The sequence below is a fragment of the Armigeres subalbatus genome, chromosome 3 (genome assembly GCF_024139115.2).
Source record: "Armigeres subalbatus isolate Guangzhou_Male chromosome 3, GZ_Asu_2, whole genome shotgun sequence".
Lineage (NCBI taxonomy): Eukaryota > Metazoa > Arthropoda > Insecta > Diptera > Culicidae > Armigeres > Armigeres subalbatus.
The window spans coordinates 232,842,615-232,858,508 of record NC_085141.1 but is presented as its reverse complement, the minus strand read 5'-3'; the positions used below and the strand labels follow the sequence as shown (position 1 = coordinate 232,858,508).

Sequence of the window (15,894 nt, the reverse complement as noted above, 5' to 3'; positions counted from 1 at the left end):
AATTTGAGAGTTCCTCCAGGATATCTTCCAAGTGTTCTTACAGGAATTTCTTCAGAACAAACCCCCGGGAATTCATCCGGTAATTTCTTCAGAAATTCATCTGGGAATTTCTGGATTAATTCCTCTTGGTATTTTTTTCGGGAATTACTTCAGTTATTTCCAGAAGGTTGGAGTGAACGTGGCCGCTATTCAAGAAGTCCGATGGTCCAGATCCGGAGAACGTGAATTCCGAGCCGTGGACCCCACGACCAACACTGTATTCAAGTATAACATCTATCACATCGGCGACGAAAAAGCAGAGCATGGAGTTGGTTTCGTAGTGATGGGCAAGCAGATGAAGCGAGTGATGTGGTGGAAACCCATTAGCGAACGAATCTGTGTGTTGGGGATACGGGACAAATTCTTCAATTACAGCCTAATCAACGTTTACGCACCGACAAACGATGAATCCGACGACGTGAAGGACACGTTTTATGAATGTCTTGAAAAAGCCTAAGGACAGTTCATTAAAGTAAGTGGACACCTTTTTATGAATGGTTTAAGGTTAAAACTTAACGAAAAATTCGTAATTTTCGCTCTGTTTGTAAGGAAATTGTTTACTTTTGTAGTATACCTGAAAAATTTGGAAAAACCTTAGAAATTCCGAACGATAGATCGGATCAGTTTATCAACTCGCAGATTAATTCTGCACAAATGCTATAGTGCATTTTGATGGACGACGAGATATACATCAAATTGGACAGCGGTACACTTCCAGGGTCACATTTTTTTCAACGCTGAACAGAGGACAGATGTGCCTGATGACGTGCGATATATCCGAACCGAAAAAAAATGGGGAAAATATTTTGGTATGGCAAGCAATTTGCTCCTGTGACTCCCCGTATTTCACAAACAACGGTGAAAATTGAAGAAAATAATGTATTAAAAAACAACTTCTAACCATCTACCGAAAGCATGCGGATCCTCTATTGTTTTGGCCGGATCTGGCATCGGCTCACTATGTTTCTGCTACGTTGGAGATGCTGAAGAAGAAAAAAGTCGATTTTGTCGAAAAATGCCTAATTCCACCAAACTGCCCTGAACTGCATCCTATCGAAAAATACTGGGCAATAGTTACGCGGCATCATAAGGTACATGGGAGAGTTAAGCTCTGTTGACTGCTTCAAGAAAATTTGGTCTGCGGCACAATGAAAAGTTACGGAAGAAGTTGTGCAGAATCTAATGGGAACTGTCAAGCGAAAAGTCCGAGCATTCTTCAGAAAAGAGAAGTAAATATTCAAAATCACGTGAATTCATTCATATGTATGTTGATTGTCATTTATATAAAGCAACCTTATGAATTTGATTCAAAATAAACATGTTCCTTTAAAAAACAGGTATCCACTTTCTTTAATGAACAGTCCTTATGGAGAGTGCCCAAAGCATGACGTGAAAATTGTTATCGGAGACGCTAACGCTCAGGTCGGTAGAAAGGACTTCTTCCGTCCCATAATCGGTAGAGAGAGCCTTCACTCCGCTACCAAAGACAACGGCCTACGGCTAGTAAATTTCGCTGCTGCCAGAGGGATGGCCATCAGTAGCACCTACTTTGCACGAAAGAATATCCGAAAGCACACCTGGAGACACCCAAATGGTGAAACTTGCACCATGTTCTGGTGGATGGGCGCCATTTCTCGAATGTTATCGGACATTCAGAGGTCCAAACATTGACTCTGATCGCTACCTCGTTGTCAGTAAAATTCAATTACGATTGTCAACTGTATCGAACGAAAGATCACAGCGAACGATGAGTTGCAATATCCAGCGATTGTCGGCGGAAGAAGTATCGGCTGAGTACCGCCAGAAGCTCGACAAACGGATAAGAGCAATCAACGTTAGCGACAACATTAACGATCTATGGGAGTCGATCCATGGAGCGGAGGGCACAACAGCACGAGAAGTGATAGACACTGCACAGGGGCGACCTAGGACGGGTTAGTTCGATGTGGAATGTCAGAGTGTGACAGTCGAGAAGAACGTTGCCAGAAGCCGGATGATGGTGTCGGGTACCCGATCGAATAGAGATCGATACAAGGAAGCAAGAGCAGCCGAAAAACGAACTTACCGCAGGAAGAGAAAACAGTACGAAGAACTTTAAAAAGTTATTAGTGAGGCGCAGGAAAAAATTGAGCAGAAAGATATGCGGAGGTTTTATACAGACTCATAATACGGAGAAAGACAGCGCCATCTCCCGTCATGTGCAACCACCAAGAAGGGAATTTGCTGACAGATAAAACCGAAGTGGCTGCCAGGTGGAAGCAGCACTTCGAGACTTCGTTGAATAGTGGAAGTGAAGGTGCATTGGTGAACAGCGACACCGAATAAATATTAGCGACAGTGTTGGTAACTCAAAATCTCAAAACTCATGGATGATTCAAATCAAGCGTGAGTTGAAACACACCCAACTCAACACCTTAAAACTCATGGATGAGTTGAATCATCCATTTGAATCATCGTAGGTTTTCTTTTGTTCTCCTTCGTTAAAAACGTTGACGTTTGTCGCATAAAATATTAGACACTCTTTTATGTATAAGCAATAAATTGCCCCCAAATTATTTTCAAATGCGTTTTTAAACCAAAATGATTTTTTGGCAAATAAGTGAAATGATGCGTTTTAGCATGAAAAATTCAAGCGTGATGCATTCCTTTAAAATCGCAGACGATTTCGTTCGCACGGGAGCGCTCGTTGATTGAGATTTATGAGTGATTTTACCAACACTGATTAGCGACGATGGATAAGCTGTGGAGTCGCCTACACTAGATGAGGTTAAAAAATCTGTTTAGTAGCTGAAAAACAATAAGGCTGCGGGAAAGAACCAGCTCCCGGCTGAACTTCTTAAACATGGGCCGATCAACGACGGATCAAAAACCCTGAGACAAATCCTTGATAAATTCCGGGAATATAAATTCTTGCAGACACATCATCATTTTATTGATATCAAGACGGCGCACGATTTAGTGAAAAGGAATGAATTATGGCAAATTATGCTAGAAGATGGTTTTCCGGCGAAACTGATATGGCTGATTCGTAGAACATTGGACGGATCGAAATCAAGTGTAAGGGTTGCGGATGAAATATTGACGTCATTTGTTAACTTAGACTGATTAAAGCAGGGTGATGCACTCTCGAATCTAATGTTCAATATAGCGCTCGAGGAAGCGATTAGGAGAGCTGGTGTGCAAAGAAGCGGTACCATTATCACAAGATCTCATATGCTCCTGGGATTTGCGGACGATATCGATATTATCGGGATTGATCGCCGTGCCGTGGAAGAGGCTTTTGTGCTGGATGACAGCTGACAATCAACGTGGGTGCATTAGTGGTGGTGATAGCGAAATGGTGCTGGATGGTGAAAAAATTGAAGTGGTAGAAGAATTATCTTGCAGCTGCAAATAGGGCTTATTACGGACTTCGTAACCAGCTTAAGTCCCGTAGTCTGCAAACGAAAACAAAACTCGCGCTGTATACTACTCTGATTCTTCCGGTGGCTTTATACTCTGGTGACGTTAAAGGAGGCTGATCGGAGAGCTTTCGGAGTGTTTTTGCGCAAGGTGCTGCGGACAATACTCGACGGTAAACAAGAGAACGGTATCTGGAGGTGTCGCATGAATCACGAATTGTACCAGGTGTATAAAGGGCTGGATATTATTAAGCTTATACAACACGGCAGACTACGGTGGGCTGGTCACGTTGTTCGTATGCCGGAAGTTCAAGCGAAGATAATATTTAGTAGACAACCTGGAAGAGGTCCCAGGCTTCGTGGAAGGCCGCGTACACGATGGCTTTTGCAGATGAAGAGGACCTGAGGGCGCTCAGTGTTCAGGGCGACTGGAAGCGATTGGCCCAGGATCGAGTCCAGTGGAGAAGGATACTCCATTCGGCGTAGGTTCATCGAAGAGCTGTAGCCCATCACGTAAGTATTTTTCCGGAAATTCCTTCAGGAACTTCTCCTAGAATTATTTCAGGACTTCCTTGTGGGAATTCCTCCGGAAGTGCTTGTGGGAGTACCAGCGGGAGCTCCTCCAGGAGTTTTAAAAAGAGTTCCTCCTTCACAGGGAATTCCTGGATTTGGGAGTTCATCCAGGAGTTCTTACGAGAGTTTCTTCAGGAATTCCTCCAGGATTTCCTCCGGAAATTCTTCCAGTAGTTCTTCAAGAAATTCCTCCAGAAGTTCCACCAGCAGCTCCTCTGAGAATTCCTCTGATAATTTCTCCTGGAATTCCTCCCGAAATTCCTCCGGGAGTTCCTGTGGAAATTACTCTGGGAGTTCCTCTGAGTTCCTCCCGGAAGAGTTACTGAAGGAACTGCCGGAGGAGCTCCCGTAAGAACTCCCGAAGGAATTTCAGGAGGAACTCCTAGAAAAAATCCTAGAGGACCTCCCGGAGGAACTTCCAGAGAAACTATCGGAAGAACTTCAGGTGGAATTTTCATGGTACTGGTGCAACTCCCGGAGAAACTCCCGGATGAATTTCCAGTGGAATTCCCGGAGGAGCTCTCGGAGGAATTCTCGAAGGAACTTCCGGAGGAATTTCTGAAGAAACTCCCGGGAGAATTTTCAAAGGAACCCCCGGAGGAAATGCCAGTGAAACTATCACAAGAATCCTCGGAATTTTTTTTGGAAAACTCATCTTATAGACCAGCGGTTCTCAACCTTTTTTTTTGAGAGGTACCCCTTCGAACTTTTGCATTAATTGAGGTACCCCACCTTAAAAGTAAGCTTCTGCCTTTCTTCGTGAGAGGCTTCTAAGCGTCTTGAATGCCAGCTTTCGAGTCACTTGAACGAAGGTTTCCTTCGCATCTTGAAAGGACGTTTCTTAGACTCATGAAAAAAAATGCTTCCGAGCCTCTTGGAAGAAGAAATCCGAGCTCCTTGAAGCGACGCTTTCGAGCTAGTTGAAAGGAGGCTTCCGAGCCTCTTAAAAGGAGACTTACGACTTACGAGCCTCTCTCAAGCTTACAAGCTTATTGGTTGAAGCCTTCCGAGCCTCTTGAATTGTGTCTTGAAAGGAGGCTTTCAAGCCTCTTGAAAGGATGCTTCCAAACCTCTTGAAAGGAGGCTTCGAAGCCTCTTGAAAGCAGACTTCCGAGCCTCTTGAAAGAAGGCTTACGATCCTCTTGAAAGAAGGCTTCCGAGCCTCTTGAAAGGAGGCTGCCGAGCCTCTTAAAAGAAGGCTTCCAATCCTCTTGAAAGGAGCTTTCCGAGCCTTTTGAAAAGAACTTTCTGAGCCTCTTGAAAGGGGCCCTTTGAGCTTTTTGAAAGAAGACTTCCGACTCTCTTAAAAGGAGCCGATCAAGCCTTTTGAAACGAGGCTTCCATGCCTCTTGAAAGGAGGTTACCGAGTCTTTTGAAAGCAGGCTTGCAGGCCTTTTGAAAGGAGTCTTCCAAGCCCCTTAAAAGGAGCTGTTTGGAAAAAGACTTCCGAGAAGTGTAGAAGGATGCTTCTTATCCTCTTGCAACGAAGCAACCGAGCTTTGTTTGAAAAAAAAAACCTTCATGCCTCTTAAACGAAGGCTTCTAAGCCTTTAGATCCCAAATTTTAGTTCAGAAGCATATTCTTAACATATTATTCATCACTTTGTTTCTATCAGGAAGGTTGCATTGAAGATTTTTCTTCAAATTTGTTCATTCGACGTTTCGTCTGTTTAACCTTCTGTTCCGCAGCCCTTCATACATAGTGCTGGTTGTGGAAGCTTTAGTTTACTGCTCGCCTTGCATATTATGTACAACACAAAGTTTTGAAATTAAAAACACACAATTAATAAAACTTTATTAATGAGTTTCGATTAGAATTGAATCATTTGTTTGATAAACTGCCTACATTCATTTTAAACTACTTCGAGAAAACAACAAAAAACTGTTTTTAAACAAATTGGCACAGAATTTTTCGATTTCATTGATACAGATCAATAATTTTTAAAATACGTGCACACATGTAGGGTAAACTGGAGTAATATGCACCGCCGAGGTAAAACGACCTTTTGGCTTTTTTAGCGGTGTTCCAGGAATATTTTCAAGAATGTTTACTACTGAGTTGGTAGTTCGAGATCCGAACTACATGCCCTGTAGTAAATACTATCGAAAAACTGCCGAAAATGTACTCAAAAATGCCATAGGGTCGTTTTGCCCCGGGGGTGCATATTACCCCAGTTTCCCCTAGTTTCTCGAACAAACGGAAAAAAATATACATTCCAGAACAAATTTTTTTCTCGTATTTTTTCTTAAATATGTATATTTTTGGACGAAAATTCAGAATATATAAAATTCTCATTCTGGCCAAAAATGTTACATATGCAGTTTCTCAAACAAACGGTTTCATTGTAATTCGTCCGCCATTACGCATTTTTGTCCGAGGTACCCCCTAGGGCCAGCGAAGATACCACCAGGGCTACATATACCCCAGGTTGAGAACCACTTCCCTAAAGGAATTTCTGTATAAAATTCTGGAGAAAGTTCCGAAGGAATTCCTGAGAGAAATTGCGAAGCAATTCTTAGAATGCCCTCTTTGAAGAAATTTCCGATTCCTGGAGGATTTTTCGAAGGAATACCTGAAGGAAATTTTGATTGAATGATTGAAGCAGTTTCTGGATGAACTTGCAAAAGAACTCTTGGTGGCATTTCCTTAAGATTTGTTTAAGTAACTTACGGGTCAGGGCCAAAACTTCCCTGGCTATATAAAAGTATCATCGTGTTAGCCTCACGATAAACGAATGCAAAAATGGTAACTCGGCTTAGATAAACCTCGCAGTTAGCAACTGTGGAAGTGCTTAATTACAACTAAGCTGCACGGCGCACTGTGGTCGGATATCATGAAATCATGGCATTAATAAATAACTCTTTAGGGTTGCCTCGTAGAAGTTTGGTGTCTTCCACAAAGTTGTTGCTTGATAAGTAGGCTTTCATATGGTGTTAAAAATTCAGTTCGGAACTCTACCGCTAGGGGGGCGCTTCAGCTAACTTTTTATATGAGCATGACAGGTTGATGGTGTCTTCTGCAAAGTTTGAGAATTTAGTATTATGAGCAACTCTTGCGATGGAACCATTTTTGAAAAGGCTTTTGATTCTGAGATACAATGCCTTTTTGTTAAAAATGTGCTTTTATTCCCAAAATTTGATTTTTTTGGTTTAATTTTGTATCTATGTACAATATTTATTTTCGCATAAACTTTCTGTATCCTAGAGAGTAATATATGGTCGATTTAATCGACAAACAACCTGAAAAATGTCTTAATTATTGTAAAATATTTAAAATATATAGAAAAATCGGTTTATTTTCCCACTCCCTCCACATCCCACCAAGATTTTATCTCGGATAGAATTTTTGGATTGTAAAGAATGAAATGGAAGTGAATTTGGTTGCAGAAACTTGCCGTAACTCTCAAACGACCTACTTTTATTTGTTCAACTGAATGATTTTGCGCTCAATTTAACATACGCCACAAATTTCTTGGATGCAGTCCTACCATTACTACTATTTGTAGTACCATGCAATAGAAATTTTCTGCTGGTACTATATTTTTCTTAAATAATAGTTGTAAACATTTCAATATTTATTTAACGTTGGCATACAGAACATAACATAAATACAAAATGTTTTGTACATTAATCATCGAAGAACGTACTTTTTTTTCAGAACTAGGAGCTGTTTCATAATTTCCGGTGATGTTTCATGAGAGCCCATTTTCAACGCTTTAGATCTTTAAGACGAAAATAGAATATCGCCAAATATACTGACACCCGATGGTATTTCTGACGAATCCTATCAAATACACATTTAATATTTTTTATGATTGGCACACTCCTCGAATTAGACATAGATTTACGGACAACGTTAATTAGTTTACGTTTTGATATGATTTAGTCAGAGCTTGATAAGTATATAGATAAAATCAAACCTTCTTGTTTAGAAATCCGTCCAGAGTGTACTAACTTTAACTTCAAGGGAACCAAATCTGTAGCGTCATTTAGTGATCAGATTTCTAAGCTAAATTCCAGACTAATATATTTTGAAACAATACTGCAAAATAACCAAAACGAAGCCCAGAAAGTTTATGTGCTCATTATAATATGAATTTTACGGCCTACTTTATTGAATAAGTGACAAGGTTTCCGTCAAACACATGCTGAACTAAATAAATATTAAGGTACTGTGGAAGACTTACGGCAAATTTCTGCAACCGAATTCGCGTCCGTTACATTATCTATAACCCAAAGATTCTACCCGAGATAAAATCTAAGCGGGAAGTGGAGGGAGTAGGAAAATAAATCGATTTTTCATCATATTTTTGAATATTTTCCAAAAATTAAAGCGTTCTGCAAGTTATTTCATGGTCCAACCGGCTCAGACACTACTCAGGGTGTCGACTCAAATTTGAGAATGGAATTCCCTGACTTTCCAGACCATTTCTCGAAAAATTCTAGGTATGAAAAATGTGTTTTTTTTTTCTCCAAGAAGTATATGAAAATCTCTGCATGTTTGATTCCTGTCCATATGAGTTCCTGGAACACTTCTGAAGCAGAATATTAAAGATATGTAGAATTTATTAGGTAATTCTGGTCGTTCACAAGGAATCAAGTAAATGCGCAGAACTCCTGAAAGGTTTTCATAATTCACATCTTTCCAAAATTTGCTCCAATGTTATAAACATTTTGGTACATCCATCCACCATTGGGAATTCCCTCTGACTCTCTGGAGTCGCAATAGAATTGACCTCCAAGTCTACTGACACGACTCTTTTCACACGACTTTTGAACAACTTTTTGAACAATCGAGGGAGCTTCTAGAAATGCTTCTAATTCCGTTAAAAGAATCTGACGGCTTAGGTATTTTTGTGGACGTCGAGAAACCTCCATTGGCTCTTAAGAAATTAAGAGAATTCTTATTCACTCTCTGTGAAGTTAATGGACTTCTAAAAATAGTCACGGACGCTGCAATCTTCCAGATAATCAAGAATGCAGTCCCTAAAAGCTCACATAAATCCATGCAGCACGTACAGCCCAGAAAAACATTCTAACCATGCAATACTTTAAATATTTTGGTCTGCATACACTCAGGTCGTTTAATATTCGTCGATTGTTTTTTATTTTTTTTATCTATTGCGTTTATTTGACAGGCTCAGGCGTGTATAACACTTAACGGAGCCGAGACTTTATGATAATTCGTCGATTGTGCTCCATGGAAAAATATTTTTTTAAAATGGTCATGTTTGTGAAGAAGTGGCATAACTAGTCTCATATGCTAAAGGGAGCTACACCTACTCAATTTATTTTATCGATTTATAATTGTTTTCCAAAAGTGATTCGATGGTCTTGGAATTCCAGCAATGTTTTAGTTATAAAAAGTACTATCAACTAGATGTCAGACAAGTACAACAAGCAATGAAACTTTATAAGGAACATCTAATGTTTTTTTTGAGAACTCGTGGAAACATGTTTGAAGATTCCTTGGCATATTTTATGTATGAATTCTTCCACGAAGACATTTCAATTCAAATTTGAGTAAACAGCATACAATCTACCAAGTTTTTGTAGCCGAGCTTTGGAAAAAATCTACTAAACATCCATCAAGGAGTTCCAGGATTAAACTATTGAGCGAGCTTTTGGAAATCCTCTGGGATTTTTTTATGTTTCAGTGCGAATTCTGAAGTAATTTAGAAAATTTTCTGAAGGGAATAATTGATTTCATATTTTCACTGAAGTAATTTCTGAACAAAATTCTCAAAGATCAACCAGAATATTTCCTGATAAAATTGTTTTATAAACATCAAAAGCAACGAATGTTAAACTGAAACATTACCAACAACAACAAAATTATCCTCCTTTTGCGTCCGAGTATGGTTATGGAGTATCGAGAAAACGTTTTATTGAGACCATCGCCACCTACGTACATGAGGTAGATCATATGATTATGAGATATGATGCTTTAATCCACTGTCATTCTCTCTACATTGGGATCGACCAATGGCTTCATAAGCCCATCATCAAATGAAAGTTCGCGAAATGTTTTTAAAACATTACCTACAGAATCTTGTTTGGAGATGATGTCGATGCTGTGGAGTGTTGTCAAAGGTCCACAAAGATAGTATTCGGCGTTTTCTCGAAACAAGCCTTCAAATATCTAGCTGTTGGTTGTAGGTTGAACATTATTGATGATTATTTGTGGATCGGTTCTGAAATATGGCACATTTCAGCCATTTGATTCAGTTTAGACTGCTTAGACTAGATAATTTTCGAAAAATTGGGCGCTGCATTTTCATCAAAAGTTAATATGATATATTAGAGTTGGTAACTAATCAGCAATTTAAATGTATCAAGATAGATCGCATTTCTTCCAATATCCCAATATCAGACTTTTGCGATTGATGATTAAGTATTTGAACGAACTTTCAAAACTTCTTTTGTTTAATGGGAACATGACTTTAACACTACTGATGAGGAAACTGCAAAAAAGGACTCTGACACAAAACCACTCAAACTAAATAATCTAAAATATTAAAGGGGACTTAAAAGCTATTAGTATCAGACCTCAACAGTGACCATTTGAACAACATGGCTTTGGATCCTGTGTTATTGCTTAGAGATTAATAGAAACAAAGTAAACTTTTAGTCTAGAGACTGCCAACGGTCAAACAAAAAGCTTTATAGTTTGATGGTGAAAGTGGTTGTCGACTGTAACTGCCTCGGAGTATTGTTTTGTTTATCGGCTATGCAGTCTGATTACCAGCTAAAACGCTATATTAATTCTGATCCGAAGTTTCGGTACTTTGATTGATCCTATTTCATTGGATTAGAATGGTTCAGCGTTTCATTGTCATAAGTGTTTAGCATATTGCTCGAAATAAAAAATCACTATAAATTTTCAATATAGGGTTTTGTGATTTTTTCCCTGACCTCAATCGAAATTCCCTGACTTTCCCTGACATTCCAGGTCCAAATTGAAATTCCCTGACTTTCCCTGACTTTCCCGATTTTTCCAGGTAGTCGACACCCTGACTACTATATATAACTCTGGGAGATGCAGAAAAATTATGTGGAAATAAATATTTCACATAGATACAAAATTAAACTAAAAATAATCAAATTTTGGATAGAAACTCACATTTTTTACATAAAATGCATTGTATCTCAGAATCAAAAGCTTTTTCGAAGATAGTTCCTTCTCAAGAGTTGCTCAAAATACTGAATTCATGATTTTTGCTGAAGTTACCATCATCCTGTCATGCTCATATAAAAAGTTAGCTGAAGCGCCGCCCTAGCGGCAGAGTTCCGAACTATATTTTTATCACCATATGAAGGCCTACTTATCATGCAACAACTTTGTGGAAGACACCAAACTTCTATGAGGCAACCCTAAGGAGTTATTTATTAATGCCATGATTTCATGATAACCGACCACAGTGCGGCGGTATTGAGCTAATGGAAGATGTAATGCTGCAAATAAGAAGACAAAAAAATGTCGTTAAACCCCAATAATTTCTTTTGAAAAACGTGTTTCGCAATATTTACTTGTTTAAATTGATTATTTTGCTGCAAAAATCTGTACATAGCACGTTTGTTTTACTTGAAAATTAATGTAGTGTACCTGCAAAAATCGGGGTATTTGGTTTTCACAGATGAGAGACATCTTGTTCCACTAAACTTTGAAATTTATAAGTGAAATTTTAAAATTTTCACGAAAAATGTTCGGTATTTCAACGGAAATTTTTTCAGAAGGATTTTTTTTTATTTCAGGGAAGGGTCGTCGACCGAATGACATTTTCGACCAAATCACTTTAGGCTAGATGGACTTCGTAACTGATGTTACGTTATGTTTGTCTGACTGAACAGCTAGGAGGTTGCCAGCTAGTAGCGTTTGATGATGGCTGAAGGGTAGTAAGCCGAAACGCGTAACGCTAAATTTGCTGTTTTGATTTAATTGTCACCGAAAAAAGCCAATTAAAACAACAAATAGATGGACTTCGGTCAAATGATGTGCTCGGTCAAACTTTCGACCTTGTGGCTTTCGGCCAAATTACTTTCTGCCAAACGATCCTCCTTCAAAAATTCTATTTCAGCGAGAAATTCTTCGGAATTTTCACTCACAGTTTTTCTTAGTTTTTACGGAAAGACTTTCGGAATTTCAACGGTAATTTCCAAGGAAATCATTGCATTGGTATTTTCACGAAAGATTCTCTGGAGCTCCAACGTGATGATGTGGAGATCATTCGAAAAATTCGACTTAATACATATTCGAAAATTCCACGGGAATTCCGCGGACATCTTCAAATTTGAATTGGCGTGGAAAAATATAGATCAGCAGCGTGACAAATTTTAAACAGCAATGCGCCGATGCAAAAATGTCGGCGGCAGCGGCGTGCCAAAAGCTGTCGGCGGCGGCGGCGCACACCTCTAGTCTCAGGAACACCATTGCGTCTCAGCGAATTCCATGAGTTCTCGTGATTTGGACGGTCGTAATCAATGAAAAGCAAATAACGGGAGTTCGTTGACCTTCTCCAGAATGTTACGGAGCGTGACAATATGGTCCGCACATGATTTTTCGGCACAAAATCCGTCCTGCTGCCACCGGAGAGTCGCATCGATCGTCTCCTGAATACGGGCTAGAGTCACGTTGCATAGAACTTTGAGAACGGTGCACAGCAAGATAATGCCGACACATTCACTAAAATACCCTGCATCCAGTCGACAGGAGAAAACTTTTTTTTTTCATACTCAATCTAACGACAAATCGATCGAACAGATTTCAACTTTCGACCCCCATGCTTTCCCTACAATTGATGACGAGTTACTACACTTAGGAGTTGGGTCAATCTTTTGCAATTTTTTTCACCTCTTGATAGCAATATGTCCGTGAAGATCTTGTCTTGTCAAACATGACGCAAGAAAAGTGCCCGATTCGATTCGCTAGAGCGGAGATATCGCGTACCTAAGCAAATATGGCATTTACTTGTGAACAGTTCTCATTTCTTTGTTGTCTGGACTGGGTCGATGTACTTTGCCCGTCAGAGAATAGAATCCATACTAAAGAGACACTAATTTGCCGCTGAATCCACTAAAGAAAATAAGTAGAATACAAGACTGTTGGTTCTTGACAAACACATGCACCACTAGCCATCAGAAGTGACGCGAACGAGTGTACCTTCATCGCCTGCCGTCCGTCCGTCCGCTTTGAATAAATGGAGTGTGGGAAGAGGTGAAAAACCCTCTCTAAAAATACATCAGGTGTGCACGTTCATTCGCCTGAGAACATTGACACACAACTGCCATCAGTCAAGTCGAGCCAAGCAGTAAGCAAGCATCAAAAGATAAATACACACTTATGGGCACCGGCAGAACCGATGGCGTCTTTCGGAAGAACGTACCACCAGTCACGTCACGCCAAGGGTTGTTAATCTTCTTAACAGCTTGACACATTTGATGATATGCGCCTATGTGCATTGTGCAGCCAACTGCAACTTAAGGTAGGTTACTTCAGCACCATTGCTTGAACAGGGTTGGAACAGGTCATGAACTGTTACATCGCGAACTTACGCAAAAAAAAACAATTCTAGCTCGTTCTACTGTTACTTATTAGGAATATAGTGAATATAACATGCGGGGTAACCTCCCATTGACCCATAAATAAAATACGCTATGTATAAATGTGTCTTTATAAATAAAAGAAAATAGGAGCATTATATACGTCAGCTCACGAACTGCGTTTGAAATTAATTGAAAAAGTCGAATGATTCAACGGCAATTTAAAAACTCGCTTAAAAACCAAAACTGTAAGTTGTGAAAAAATCATACAAACCGCAAAGGAAATGACATGGGCGCTAAAGTTAGGTGAAGCAACCTTCTTAGCATTTGCCATTTGAGCCACAAAATCTAATTGGTCTTTCCAAACAAGGCCGGGTGCATACAGCAAGTGGGCAATAAAACTGGTTTTGTTTAATGTTCAAATATCTTGCCGCTGTATAAATATTCGAATGGCGACATAACGTATGTGTTGAAATAATAGATACTTCTTTATTACTCTTTCAAACGACAATTCTCTGACCAATTTTCATATTAAATTCGTATACAGATGTGCATTTTATGTATTACGTGGTTGGATTTCATTCATTTCTGGATTAACCTAAACTTGCACAGCTATTCATATATCATCTGAATTTTCTTTGATGGATTTTCCGTGGGGACAACTCATGGTTTCATTGAATCTGAACGTCTTAATAGACTAAAAGCAAACTACGTGAAAACCCTGGGTGCAGTTGCGTTGAATGAAACAGACTAAATATAAATCCTCAGTAATATTCTTGATTATAAACTCGTGGTCTATTTTTTTGTTTTTTTTTGTGTTTCAAACCCGTTGTAAAATCATAAGTGTTATTCGCGCTACAAGTGATGGATTGATTAAAAATTAAAACCCCGGAGTGTCAAAAGGTCAATAAATATGGCAGGAGAAAATGAAATTCAAAATCCTTCCGTTCAAAAACTCAGGCGGAAGACCCAGCTAATTAACATCAGATTCCTAGAAGCTATACACCTTTTTTTTATTTTTTTTCATTGGCCATCTCTCTCTTTTTCTAATGCAAACGTTAAGCCACTGCAAATATTGAGTAGTAAAACGATTTCGATTGATCGGCAGCCCACGTTAAGAAGCTCACCCGCGATTAGTTGACGTGTCTTCGATCCATAAAATTGGAAAGGAAAATCGTGTTCCCACTAATTGAGCGGATAACGGAAATTTGATTGAGTAGTAAAAAATGAAATAAGGTACACTGGGGGAAGTGGAAAAAGGGGGTAAGTGTAAAAATCGACTCGAAAAATTGGAATTGTACATACTTTACAGTTTTTACCACATCATAACATTATGCAAGAATATACTTTGATGCTCACACTAATATTATGTTGAAATTTGTATAATACATACACTAACACGGTTAACGCTTGAACTGTTATTTTAGGTTTCGCGAAAAGTTGATTTTTGCATTCATAAAATCAATTCTTCTTCTTCTTCTTCTTCTTCTTCTTATTATTGGCATTACATCTCCACACTGGGACAGAGCCACCATTTTTGCATTCGTATATCATGAGGCTAACATGATGATACTTTTATGCCCAGGGAAGTCGATACAATTTCCAATCCGAAAATTGCCTAGACCGGCACCGGGAATCGAACCCAGCCACCCTCAGCATGGTCTTGCTTTGTAGCTGCGCGTCTTACCGCACGGCTAATGAGGGCCCCTAAAATCAATTCTTATTTGCATCAATTGTTCTTTTTTCAAGTGAATTTATATCACAGGTGACAATTATAATACAATTAAACTAATCCCATTCATTTGGTAGTGGTTTGTACCAAGAAAGCAAATAATTCAAAGATTTTACACTTACCCCAGGTATCGAACACAGCGGGGGAAGTGGATAATGTTCTAATTACGCAATTTGTTTTTTCTCTTCAGGGTTTATTTCGATAGCTGTGAATCTTAATACACCCAGGTTTTTTTTTACACGGTTGGAATTCATTAATTTCCCGGTTAACCCAAACTTTCACAGCTTTTCAAATACCACCTGAATTTTCTTTGTTTTTTTGTGAATTTTTTCATGGGGTTAACTCATTATTTCATTGACGCTGAAGGTCTTAAACGACTAAAACCAAACCGTGTAAAAAAAACCTGGGTGTATGTTCCTTCTTTGTTATCATTGTGATTCCAGTGGTGATTGGACTCATATAAATGAGAAAATGCCTGGTTAATCCACCTATCGGTATTGGTGCCTTTCACATGTTTTAAATATGAAAAAAATGTATAAGAAAGTTAAAAATGGGACTGATAGGTAAATGTATTCTATAATTCACATTAATTTTTTATTCATATCAAGT

At 39.0% G+C, this 15,894-nt stretch overlaps 2 protein-coding genes and 1 long non-coding RNA gene across 5 annotated transcripts in view; 1 reads left to right on the top strand and 2 right to left on the bottom strand.

Annotated features, from left to right (window-relative positions):
* The window catches only part of LOC134220845 (ras-related protein Rab-23), a 239,425-nt gene that overhangs the window by 120,376 nt on the left and 103,155 nt on the right, over window positions 1–15,894 (bottom strand). The gene's annotated exons all lie outside the window — the stretch shown is intronic.
* The window catches only part of LOC134220846 (protein yippee-like), a 385,579-nt gene that overhangs the window by 266,553 nt on the left and 103,132 nt on the right, over window positions 1–15,894 (bottom strand). The gene's annotated exons all lie outside the window — the stretch shown is intronic.
* The window catches only part of LOC134220847 (uncharacterized), a 59,523-nt gene continuing 56,957 nt past the window's right edge, over window positions 13,329–15,894 (top strand). The window contains exon 1 of the long non-coding RNA XR_009982082.1: window positions 13,329–13,495. This is a non-coding gene — a long non-coding RNA (uncharacterized LOC134220847). The remainder of the gene's footprint in view (window positions 13,496–15,894) is intronic.